The following is an 11,302-nucleotide window of genomic DNA, read 5'->3' as shown; positions in this document are numbered from 1 at the left end:
TGCTTCACAAAACCACGGATTGCAACAGGTTAAAGTATGAAAACAAGCCACAACCTTAATTTATTACATCGTACCAAATCCCAACTAATTTAACTTTACAACTGATAATAAAATCATTCTTACAATCTGACTATCTCTCTACTGCATGAAGCTTCTTCTAGCTCGATCCAACTCAACTAGAACCTTAGCCCGTACTTTTGGACTGAGGACTTCACTATCATCCATATTCTTTTCAACTGTAAAATATATAAAAGAATTGCAAGGGTGAGCTAACTAGCTCAGCAAGTCTTAATTAGGATAACTGAGGTTAAGCAATAATAAAATGAAATGATTCAGAGGAATCCAGTTTCTTTTTAACTAATCATTAGAATTGGATATTCATTTTAAGTTTTAAAACCAAGGTTAGGCTGCTGATTAGTCACGCACTAACCCTGAGCAAAGCACACAACACTGCTCTAATTACTGGATCCAAGGCACACATTGGCCTAACTTGACCATTGGTATGGTCTGACCACGAATCTGGTCCACATATAAAAAAAAATATCCAGTCCTAAAGCAGTTCAATACAATAAACAATATAATTCGATAACACAAGATCATAATCAATGATGATTAAAAATTTGAATAAAATGTAAGGAAACTCATAGATATCACAAGGGTATATCAGGGTATGTAAAAGAAACGGCTTTCAATCGGTAAAAAATCAGGTATTAGATAAATAGTGCTTTTTCGAGGTATAGTTCTTTGATGTTTTAAAGAATGGCTGGAGTATAAAAGTTTCTGTGTTTTCAAACAATTTTCTTCCAATGTTTGGTGTTTGGTAGTTATACATTAGGGGAGTAGTATCATATTTGTGTGATTTGGTATCTTGAGGATCAACAAAGGATGGTTTACAAAGAATAAGGCTTACGGCTCAAGATCAAGAAAAATCAGGGTTCAAAGGTAAATAGTCTAAAGCACTTGCAATTTAAAACAGGGGTTATCTTGCATAATAACGACATGTTATGAAATAGTTCGAAAATATTTGCGATGTATTTTGGAGAAAAGTTCAGAAATACTTGCCTTAAAGGCTTTACAACTATTACTGATCAACTCTGAGCCGACTCTGCTGCTCAGGCTCTAACGTCCAACCACTAGATCCTATTGGATTCGACTTCGACACTCAGGTTTTTCTGTTGAAACTCTACTGAGCTCGTCGACTGCCTACTAGGTCATCTTTAGTCCAACTTCCACTTGTAGGTTTCCGACTATAACCTACAGGGTTGAAATACCCTACGTTAGACGTTTAGGTATGCTTGACATATTCTCGACACCAATTCTACCCAATAATATTCAAACCCGACTCGTAATTATATACATTAGTACAACACAATAACATATCCCATAGTCAGGGTTCACGTTCTCGAGAAATCGGTTTGGTGTTTGTTTTCAGAAATTATATATATATATATATACTCTTTATTTTACAAAATCAAAGTTATCAATTTGGTAAAATATTTCATTACATCGTACATTCAGGTTTCATATAAAACACACACATATATATAGATATAGTCACTCAACATCCCGATAATCATCGGGTACATTTTTTTTATATTTACGTAGCTCAGTTCCCGAAAATCAGGCAGCGTTTCCTTTGTTTATCGGACTACCCGTCGACACATCATCGACGTCAATTCATCACAACAATCCATAATCACAACAACCTACATCCATACTTTCCCAATCACCAATTCAATACTATTACTAAATGTTATTCGCATTTTATATTTATTTATTTTATAAAAATTAGGACTCAGAATAAATTCATCACCGTCCACCGTCGGCTGGCCGAGGCTCATCACCGACGGCAGCAGAATTCGCGGGTTTTCATTTATAACGAACATCCTACACGAATTCCACCGATTATATCCATACTTCCTCGTAACAAATATATGTTATTTTCATGAAACAAATCAATTAAACACCTGCAGAATTAAATAAAATAATTAAAATTCCCTAAATGAACATGGCAACACGCGCGCATACACGCGCCAAACACAGGCCAACCATCGTGGCCGGAAGAACACAGAAACAGGCGGCAAAACACCACCACAACACTCAAAATCTCAACTGACAACCACACACACGTAATAGCACACACAGATACGCACATATATATACAGATATATATATATATATTCACTGAACCAGAATTATCAGGAATAAACGGCAATTACCGGAAAATCAGCCGGAAAAGACAGCCGCGACCAGGAGAAGAAAACGGAGAAAGGAGCGAAAAAAGAAAGGAAGAACAGGGAATATTGCAAGGAAGAGGGACTGAGACGAGTAAGAGAGATTGAGACGATACAGAGGAGAAATAGATGATGTTTTGGGGGTTAATCTGCAGCCCGCACGTGTCCTTTAAATGGATACGTGTTAACATCTTTTATTAGATGTTAACACGTGTCCCTGAATACCCGGGGACCCGATAATCACCCCGAATTCTAAAATTAACGAACCGGGTCGTTTTTAAAACAAATTTGATATATTACAATAATAATCTTAAAATGCTAGAAATATCCCGGAGTAAATGAAAACAAATTTTTTGAAGTTTTAACACAATTTCAGGGATGCCACTTATACCCGCTTTTATCAATAAAACGAAATAACTCGCGGGTAAAAATTAATCCTAAAATTACCAAAATAATTTTAAAATTCTTAAAATAATACGAACTAAATAAAATTTAAGTTTCATGATTTTTGAAGATTTCCATATTTAAATACGGATTTTACCATTAAACACACTCTGAAAAAGCATTTATAATTAAATAATTAATGAAATATTGATTTCTCAATTTTATAAAATCCTAAAAATAATTAATGTAACTATAAAGTCATAAAAACAATTTTAGAGATATTTCCAATATTTATGCAAATAAATTTGCACTAAATCCACTTTTAAAAGTAAAAACAATTCAATACAATCCCATAATTAATCACGCGGACAACCCGGTATACCATAAATCACAAATGGATAATAATCAAACAACACATAGCGGTCAAAACCAACACACATATTTTATTTATTTAATAATTTCTATACTTAAATATTTAAATAATTCAACAATACACGAGTCGTTATATAGTATGTACCGATCTGTGCGGATTATTAATTACCAGTTAGTAATCCTACGACCAGGAACTATTTAAGTTTAGAGTTATCATCTTTTAGGTCTCATTATTATGATCTCATCACAATCCGTAAAAAGCTTTACTCTAAAATGTGGTATATCTTATTTAAACATTTAAATAGATAGAGCCCGCAATAAAAACAAAACAAGTCTTTTATTAATATCAATGAAATCAAAACAGATTACATAAAAGTTATTCCTAAATCCTCATACATGATTGGACTTAGGACATATCTCTTTCAGATAAGTGGCTGGAGCTTGCTGCTGTAATCTCTGAAAGTTGCTCACAAATTGAGATGATTCGCTAGAAATATCACATTGCTCAGTTTCATGGGTCCCCGCACAAAGTTCACAAACACTAGTGATTTAATTAAGTCCATAATTAGCTAAAAAGTCCACTTTCATCGTCAAAGCTTGAAGTTGAGCAGCTATAGCAGTAGTTGTATCTACTTCCAGAATTTCTGCTAACTTACCTTGCAACATTCTTTATGTAGGATTCTGGGATTCATTAGCTGACATGAGCTCAATCAAATCATAAGCTTCATTAGCTTATGGCCCATAAGGCTCCACCAGATGCTGCATCGAGCATAGGTCTAGACTGTGCGCCCAAACCATTATAGAAACAGTTTATAATCATCCAATCAGGCATGCCATGGTGTGGGCACTTCCTTAGCATATCCTTATATCGATCCCAAGCCTCACACAGAGATTCTCCAGTTTGCTGTGCAAATTGAGTAAGAGCATTCCTGATTGTAGCAGTCTTCGCCATAGGAAAGAATTTAGTGAGAAACTTTTGAGAAAGATCCTCCCATTTGGTGATAGACCCTGGTGGTATAGAATGTGACCAGCACTTTGCTTTAACCCTCAAAGAGAATGGTAAGAGTCACAGCTTGATAGCATCTTCAGTCACCCCATTGAACTTGAAAGTGTCACAGATCTCGATGAAATCCCTGATATGCATATTGGGGTCTTATGTAGGAATACCCCCAAACTGAACTGAGTTCTGTATCATCTGAATCGTGCTCGACTTGATCTCAAAATTGTTAGTCGAGATGGCTGGTATGATGATGCTCGACTGAATATCATTGATCTTAGGCTGAGAATAGTCCATCAAAGCCTTAGGAATTTCTTCTTGATCTCCCATCACTACTAAAGCTGGTTCCTCGACTTCCTCTTCCTCTTCTACTTTCTCTTCATCCTCAAAAACTTCCCTTCGAATCACTATAGCTTCCTCCTAGGCTTGATCCAGAGTTCTCTTACGATCCCGCGAACGCGTATACATACACGCTCGCTAGAGTACCTGAAACACGACAAGGAAAAGAGTAGGTAAGTAACAATGTCCGAGTCAATGAACTTTAACGATCACTGATGAGAAACACATAAACTAAAAGTTAACACCGAGCCCCCGATAGCGGCGCCAAAAACTTGTTAGTCTCTAAACACGCGCTAATAATTCACGCAAGTATACGCGATCACAAGTAATATAAAATTCTTTCTAGTTCGTTCTCACAGAGAATGGTTTAGGTTAACTTTGTGATTTATGCACTTATACAACAATGATATGGCTATTATTCAATGCTAAGACGAATAACAATTTGGGTTTTGATTATACTACGATTAACTATTGAAAATTATACTAGAGAACATTAACTAAGAGATTAAAGAGAGTTGAATAATATATAACACAAACATGGGATTCCAACTTCATTAAATACTTCATTCAATAGCTCTTTCGTTCTTAACCTTAGCATGTAATGGTGATGACACTAATCAGATAATAGGAAACTGCTAAACGCCAACTTTCGTTGCACGAATAACATACTACCAGACATCCACAAAAGAGATAGAAGCTGAATAGACACCAATTATATTGAGACGCTATATATCTATAGAATTTGACAACATAACTGTTTAATGCACAAGTTATCTATCATGATTACATAGGGCAAGTAAGATGGTTAAAATTACCTACGAACTAAACCCTTAAATTCACTTTTGCTTCATTTAAGATTAACACGCTATCTTATGAGTTCGCGACTCTCACAAGACGAATAAGCACAACCAAAACTAGGTTATCATACAATCACCACACACTAAGGCATCAAAACAAATTAACTAAAGAAATCCATGAATAAATCCGTTAGAACCCTATGATAACGATTAGCCCATAATCAGACTCATCATCAACGTGGGTTCCGATGAAAGCATGGTATAATAAATGTAGTCTTTATAAAAAATTAATAAACAAAGTACGTAATCCAGAGTATTAGGTTCAACAAAACAAAAAACGAGCATCCAAGATTACAACTTAGAACAAAGATTCACAAGAATAAACTAGATCTTCTTCGCCTTCGTTGAATTATGCTATAGGTCTTCTTGTCGTCTTCTCCCTGAGCTCCGTTATGAAAAACGTCTTTTTGTTGTCTTTAAATAGCAACCCAATTAATCCAAAAGCCTAGAAAAACAGTCTTCTAATTGAAACAGGAATCTGGAATCCCGACCTGGCGCGGCCACGTGCTTCACGCTTCACCAGCGCGGGCACGCTGACATTCTGCTTCTCTGGCGTGGGCGCACGCTAACACAACATGGCCGCGCCGGTCTTCTAAAAAAACAGATATTGCCTTCTTTTCTTACTGCAATGAGTTGGTCTTCACGAGCCTTTATTCCTTGGACACCATCCTAACACCATATTAGCATCAAATCAGTGTTAATTCACCTGAATTCCGGATTAATGCCTGAAATGCAAAAACATTAGAAAATACATTAAAACACCAATAATTTGAGTACAAAAACACCAATTCAAAGCTTAATGGAGCGTTATAAAGTGTCATAAATGCCACTCAACAGTTACTCCAAAGGAAAAGCTATGATTACAAAGTCTGATGCTGAGTCATCAAAATTTGATGATGACTCAAATACTGATAGTGAATTAGATACTGATATTGATCATGATAATAATAAATACATGGAATAAATGGTTGCTCTATTGGTTAAAAGCTTCATGTTAGGTCACACACACTGTAGAAGGGGGGTTGAATACAGTGTATAGCACAATCAAATTAAATTCAAAGAACACAAGTAACAGAAAACAAACTTTATTAAACTCTGTTACAATGTAGAACTGTCCTCTCTCAGTGATGAACAAATATCACGAGAGCTGCTAGGGTTACAATGAATATTATTCTCGATAATGATTATACTTATAGTGTAAACCCTATGTCCGTGTTATATACTACACAGTTACAAGATAATCGCTAATTGATATGGAATATAATTCTGCTTCCTAAAATATATCAACCAATTATCTTTTCTTCCAAGTATTCTATTCTTCATAGAATTCCTTCTTCATGCATATCTCTTCTTTCATTTGTCTTGATCTTCTTTCCTTTCAATCAGCCACCTTCCTTATCTGAAAGTCTTCTTTAAGTCCTGATATTATCTCCTGAACCTTAAGTACTGATAACTTAAGTTCTGTCTTTAGTATAAGTGTTGATATCCAGTTAAGTACTGATTTGTCCTGTTTAAGTAAGATCTGAAAACTAAACACAAATCATATTAGACATGACATTATCAAATATATCTAACAATCTCCCCAACTTGTAAATTAGCATAATATACAAGTTTAACAGATATTTGATGATGTCAAAAACATTAAGTACAAATGCATGAGAATTTAACTAGATAACTACAACTTATAGTCCTTAAAGCTTTACCAACTTAAACTTCTGATAACAACTTTAGTCTGTACACACATCAGAATTTAAGCAGTTGTAGATCTTGACTTGGCTTCACTTTCTGATGTCTTTGATGTTAGGAGTTGTTCTGAGATAGTTCTTTAACAAACATCTCTCAACATCTCTGAGTTCATCAATCATCCTCCTTTTAGCATCTTTAAGCTCTGCAGTATCTTCACCAGTTTGGAAGATAGCATATCTGAGATCATTAATTTTTGCTTTTCTCAACTCCTGATCTAGTCTGATGACATTGGCTTTGTCAGACTCTAGATTGAATTCAAGTCCCTTAATACCAAGATATGTTCTGATCTTTGCAGTATTAGGCTTCATCTCAACAATATCACCCTTGTGATATCTGTACTTGGGACAGTATGTGCTATCAAACTTCACAGAATAAAGCTTTTTCTATCTCTGAATTTGAGTCTTCAAATAATTTACAGCACTTTCTGTTAATCTGTCCTTCACTTGAAGTAAGAATAAAACATGTTCTAGTTCCTCAAAATACTTCAGTGGTATAGCATTTGCCCTTATATGGTAAACACTTCCATCTGTCATAAAATATAACAAGATGTGTTCTTTCAAGAAGGTATGGTAAACCATCTGTACAGATTCAAGTTGATTCAATCTTTCAGGAGTTGCTCCAACACCTGGTTCACTTAAGGAAGTTGGATCATTGGTTGTGTTTTGCACTCTTCTTTCATCAGCACTACCCAATCAGATTTATCTCTTGCTTCCTTTCCAGTAACCACTCTTGCTTCAAAACCATTTGCTGCAGTCTTCAAAGGTTGAGTCTGTTTGGCTTTAGTGAACCCTGGTAGGAGTAACTTTGAGGATTTAACATGAGCAATGTCAGAGGTTTCCTTTGACTTATCTTCTGATATCAAGCCAACTTGAGCTATGTCAGAGGTTGCTTGCTTCATTGTTATATCAGACCTAACTATATCTTGACTCTGAACAACTTGAGCCATGTCAGAGGTTGTTTTAAAAATCTTCCTTGAAGTCAGAGTAAGATTAACATCTTCATCAGAAATTTCTTCATCCATAGGAGGCACATAAACCTTTACAGGTTCAACAACTATTTCTTTGCCCTTGGACCTTGGATCTATCTGCAATTGTGATTTGGCCTTAATTGCCTCAGGATTTACCCTTTCTTTTATCACAATGCCTTTGGTCTTAGGAAGTTTCTTTTTAACAACAGAAGCTTAAGATTTGGAGTTGACTTTTTCTAACTTAAGTCTAGTTTCCTCTTCCTTTAGACTCTCAAAGTCCATTCCTGGATTTTCTTTCAGAAATAACTGTCTTGAAATTTCTTCATCAAGTTCCAAAAGTTCATCAGAACTTATCCTTTTACCAGCATCAAAAGTTATTCTTCTCCCAGTATCAGAACTTGCTCTATGACTTGTAGTTCCAGCTTTACTTGATGAATGATTTTTACCTTGACCATGACCTTCACCCATTCCAGAGTTTCCCGGGTCATTACCATCATCCTTTTTCTTCAGTGTCTTAACAGGTTTGCATTTGGACTTAATTACCTTCTCCCCCTTTTTGGCATCAGCAGGTAAAAGAAGAGAGAGAAGCAATTCCACTGAGGATTGGATCTCATTGAGTTGATCTTGCGGAGAAGCTTGATTTTTCAAAATTTCATTAATCTGAGACTGTTGCTTCTCTTGGGTTTTCTCAATGTAGGCAATTCTGTCAAAGGTAGGTTTGAAAAACATCTTCTTGCCCAGCTTGGCAACTGTATCTTGCTGATTCAATAGATGATTACAGGTAGAAATAATTATACCTCGTCTCCCTAGACTGATGAGAATAATAACAGCCATTGGAAGCTGAAAACAGGATTTAATGCGCACACGAAACAAGTAAAAATTACTGTGCATAGACGAGTACCACTAACCCAAATTATGTTGACTGTTAATATCTCACCCAAACATATTTTGATTTTAAATAAGACTGTTTCAGATTTTAACCACAAATAAGTCAAGTAAAGAATCAGAATGTAATATCAGAACTTAGACTTATATCAGAACTTAACAGTCATCAGAACATGATTCCTTAACTCGAAAAGTGAATGTCCATTTCTGTAATTCTTCACACAAATTCTGATTTCATTTCTTCAGAACTTAATCATCAGAACTTCCATCATTACTTGTCCTCAGAATTTATGCAACTGACACTTAAACGTTCATCTAAAACAACATTTATCACCACATTAATTTTCATCATTCATATGGAGTGTATTTGTGTGCAGTAAGCTAAATATCAGATAAAGATTATAGTCTGATTCACTTCAGTATATCTTAGAAATAAGGCATAACAAAGAACTTTGCTCAAAATCTGTCATGATTCTGAAGTCTACTTTAGAATGAGTTCATGCATGAATCCACCTCAACTGTTTTGTGCTCATTTTATGCATCTTTTGAAATTCCATTTTACAGTGGCTTCTCAGTGTAAGTGAGTCACGACTGCTTATCAGAATTTATGCTATTATCAGAGTATTTCTCCAGTAATCATAGAGTGTGAAAAGTCACCAAGAAAATATTTATTTTGCTTTTCTGATGCATATTATTTAATACCTGCAATGCACTTGGGTCTTCCCTTCCACATTTTTACTCTAGATCTCAAAGGAGTACCTGATTTTTATTTTTTTTTCCGTTTCTTTTGATAAGTGAGGCTTATTAGCACTTAGTACATTCACCAGATTTACTAACATCAGAACTTAACAGATAAGAAGCATTATTCTAGTTTTTGACTTAGTAATAAGATAGACAAAGTAAACTTAACTAAGCTCAATATCAGAATTTGCTAAAAGATTTCCACATAAACAATTACTTCAAACATGGGACTTGTTAGTATATTAAAGACTACTAGGTCAACATCTAGCACAATTATCGTCATTGGATTGAATAGTCACAGAAACATTCATATCACTATCAGAGTGTAGAAATTCACATCAGACAACAATTAGTAATTAAGCAATTTTCAAATAAGCACAAAATACATAAAGATAGTAATATCTGTAAATACTGATCATAAAGTCTGATGAAACAAAATCATAAACTAAGCAGACTTAGAGAAAGAACCCGAAACTATTCCAAGTTCATTTACCAATCTTGTAAAAGTAGCTTCACACAGTGGTTTTGTGAAGATATCTACTAGTTGTTGATCTGTTGGAACAAAGTGCAATTCCACTGTACCTTCATCCACATGTTCCCTTATGAAGTGGTACCTAATGCTGATGTGCTTTGTCATTGAGTGTTGAACTGGATTACCTGTCATAGCAATAGCACTTTGATTATCACAGTAAATAGGGATTTTAAAGTATGTTAACCCATAATCCAGTTACTGATTCTTCATCCAAAGAATCTATGCACAACAGCTTCCTGTAGCAATATACTCTGCTTCTGCAGTTGATGTGGAAATTGACTTTTGTTTCTTGCTAAACCAAGAAACGAATCTGCCTCCAAGAAATTGGCAGCTTCCACTTGTGCTTTTTCCTGTCAATTTTGCATCCTGCAAAATCTGCATTTGAGTAACCTATTAGTTTAAAATATGATTCTCTGGGATACCACAGCCCCATATCAGTTGTTCCCTTAAGATACTTGAATTTTTTTTTCACAGCTGTTAAGTGAGGTTCTCTTGGATCTGCTTGAAATCTTGGACAAAGACAGGTAGCATACATGATATCCGGTCTACTAGCAGTTAGATAGAGTAGTGAGCCAATCATACCTCTGTAATCAGTAATATCTACTGATATACCAGTATCCTTATCCAATTTTGTTACAGTGGCCATGGGAGTGGATGTACTTGAACAACCTTGCATTCCAAATTTCTTCAGCAAATTTCTGGTATACTTGGATTGACAAATAAAAGTGCCTTCTTCATTCTGCTTGACTTGAAGGCCCATAAAATAGCTAAGTTCCCCCATCATACTCATTTGATATGTTGACAGCATCAGTTTGGCAAACTTCTTGCAAAGTCTGTCATTTGTAGAACCAAAAATGATATCATCAACATATCTCTGCACCAAAAGTAAGTCCTTTCCATGGTTGAGATAGATCAGAATTTTGTCAATAATTCCTCTGTTAAATCCACTTTCCAGAAGAAACTGAGCTAAAGTCTCATACCATGCTCTTGGAGCTTGCTTAAGGCCATAAAGTGCTTTATCAAGCCTGTAGACATGATTTGGAAATTTGGAATCTACAAAGCCTGGAGGTTGTTCAACATATACTTCCTCTTCCAATTCTCCATTGAGAAAAGCACTTTTCACATCCATTTGAAAGACAGTAAACTTTTTATGAGCAGCAAAAGCCAAAAATATCCTTATGGCTTCCAATCTAGCAACTGGTGCAAATGTTTCATCATAATCAATTCCCTCCTGTTAAGAATATCCTT

At 35.3% G+C, this 11,302-nt stretch overlaps 1 non-coding gene across 1 annotated transcript; it reads left to right on the top strand.

Annotated features, from left to right (window-relative positions):
* Nucleotides 1-3,820: 3,820 nt before the first annotated feature.
* LOC141722648 (small nucleolar RNA R71) lies at nt 3,821-3,927 on the top strand. The gene has a single exon (XR_012575656.1). It is a non-coding gene; the product is annotated as a small nucleolar RNA R71 (small nucleolar RNA).
* The last annotated feature ends 7,375 nt before the right edge of the window (nt 3,928-11,302 follow it).

Source organism: Apium graveolens, chromosome 4, assembly GCF_009905375.1.
Source record: "Apium graveolens cultivar Ventura chromosome 4, ASM990537v1, whole genome shotgun sequence".
NCBI classification, from domain to species: domain Eukaryota; kingdom Viridiplantae; phylum Streptophyta; class Magnoliopsida; order Apiales; family Apiaceae; genus Apium; species Apium graveolens.
Note: the sequence above shows the minus strand (reverse complement) of the source record. Positions and strands in the feature narration are given on the sequence as shown.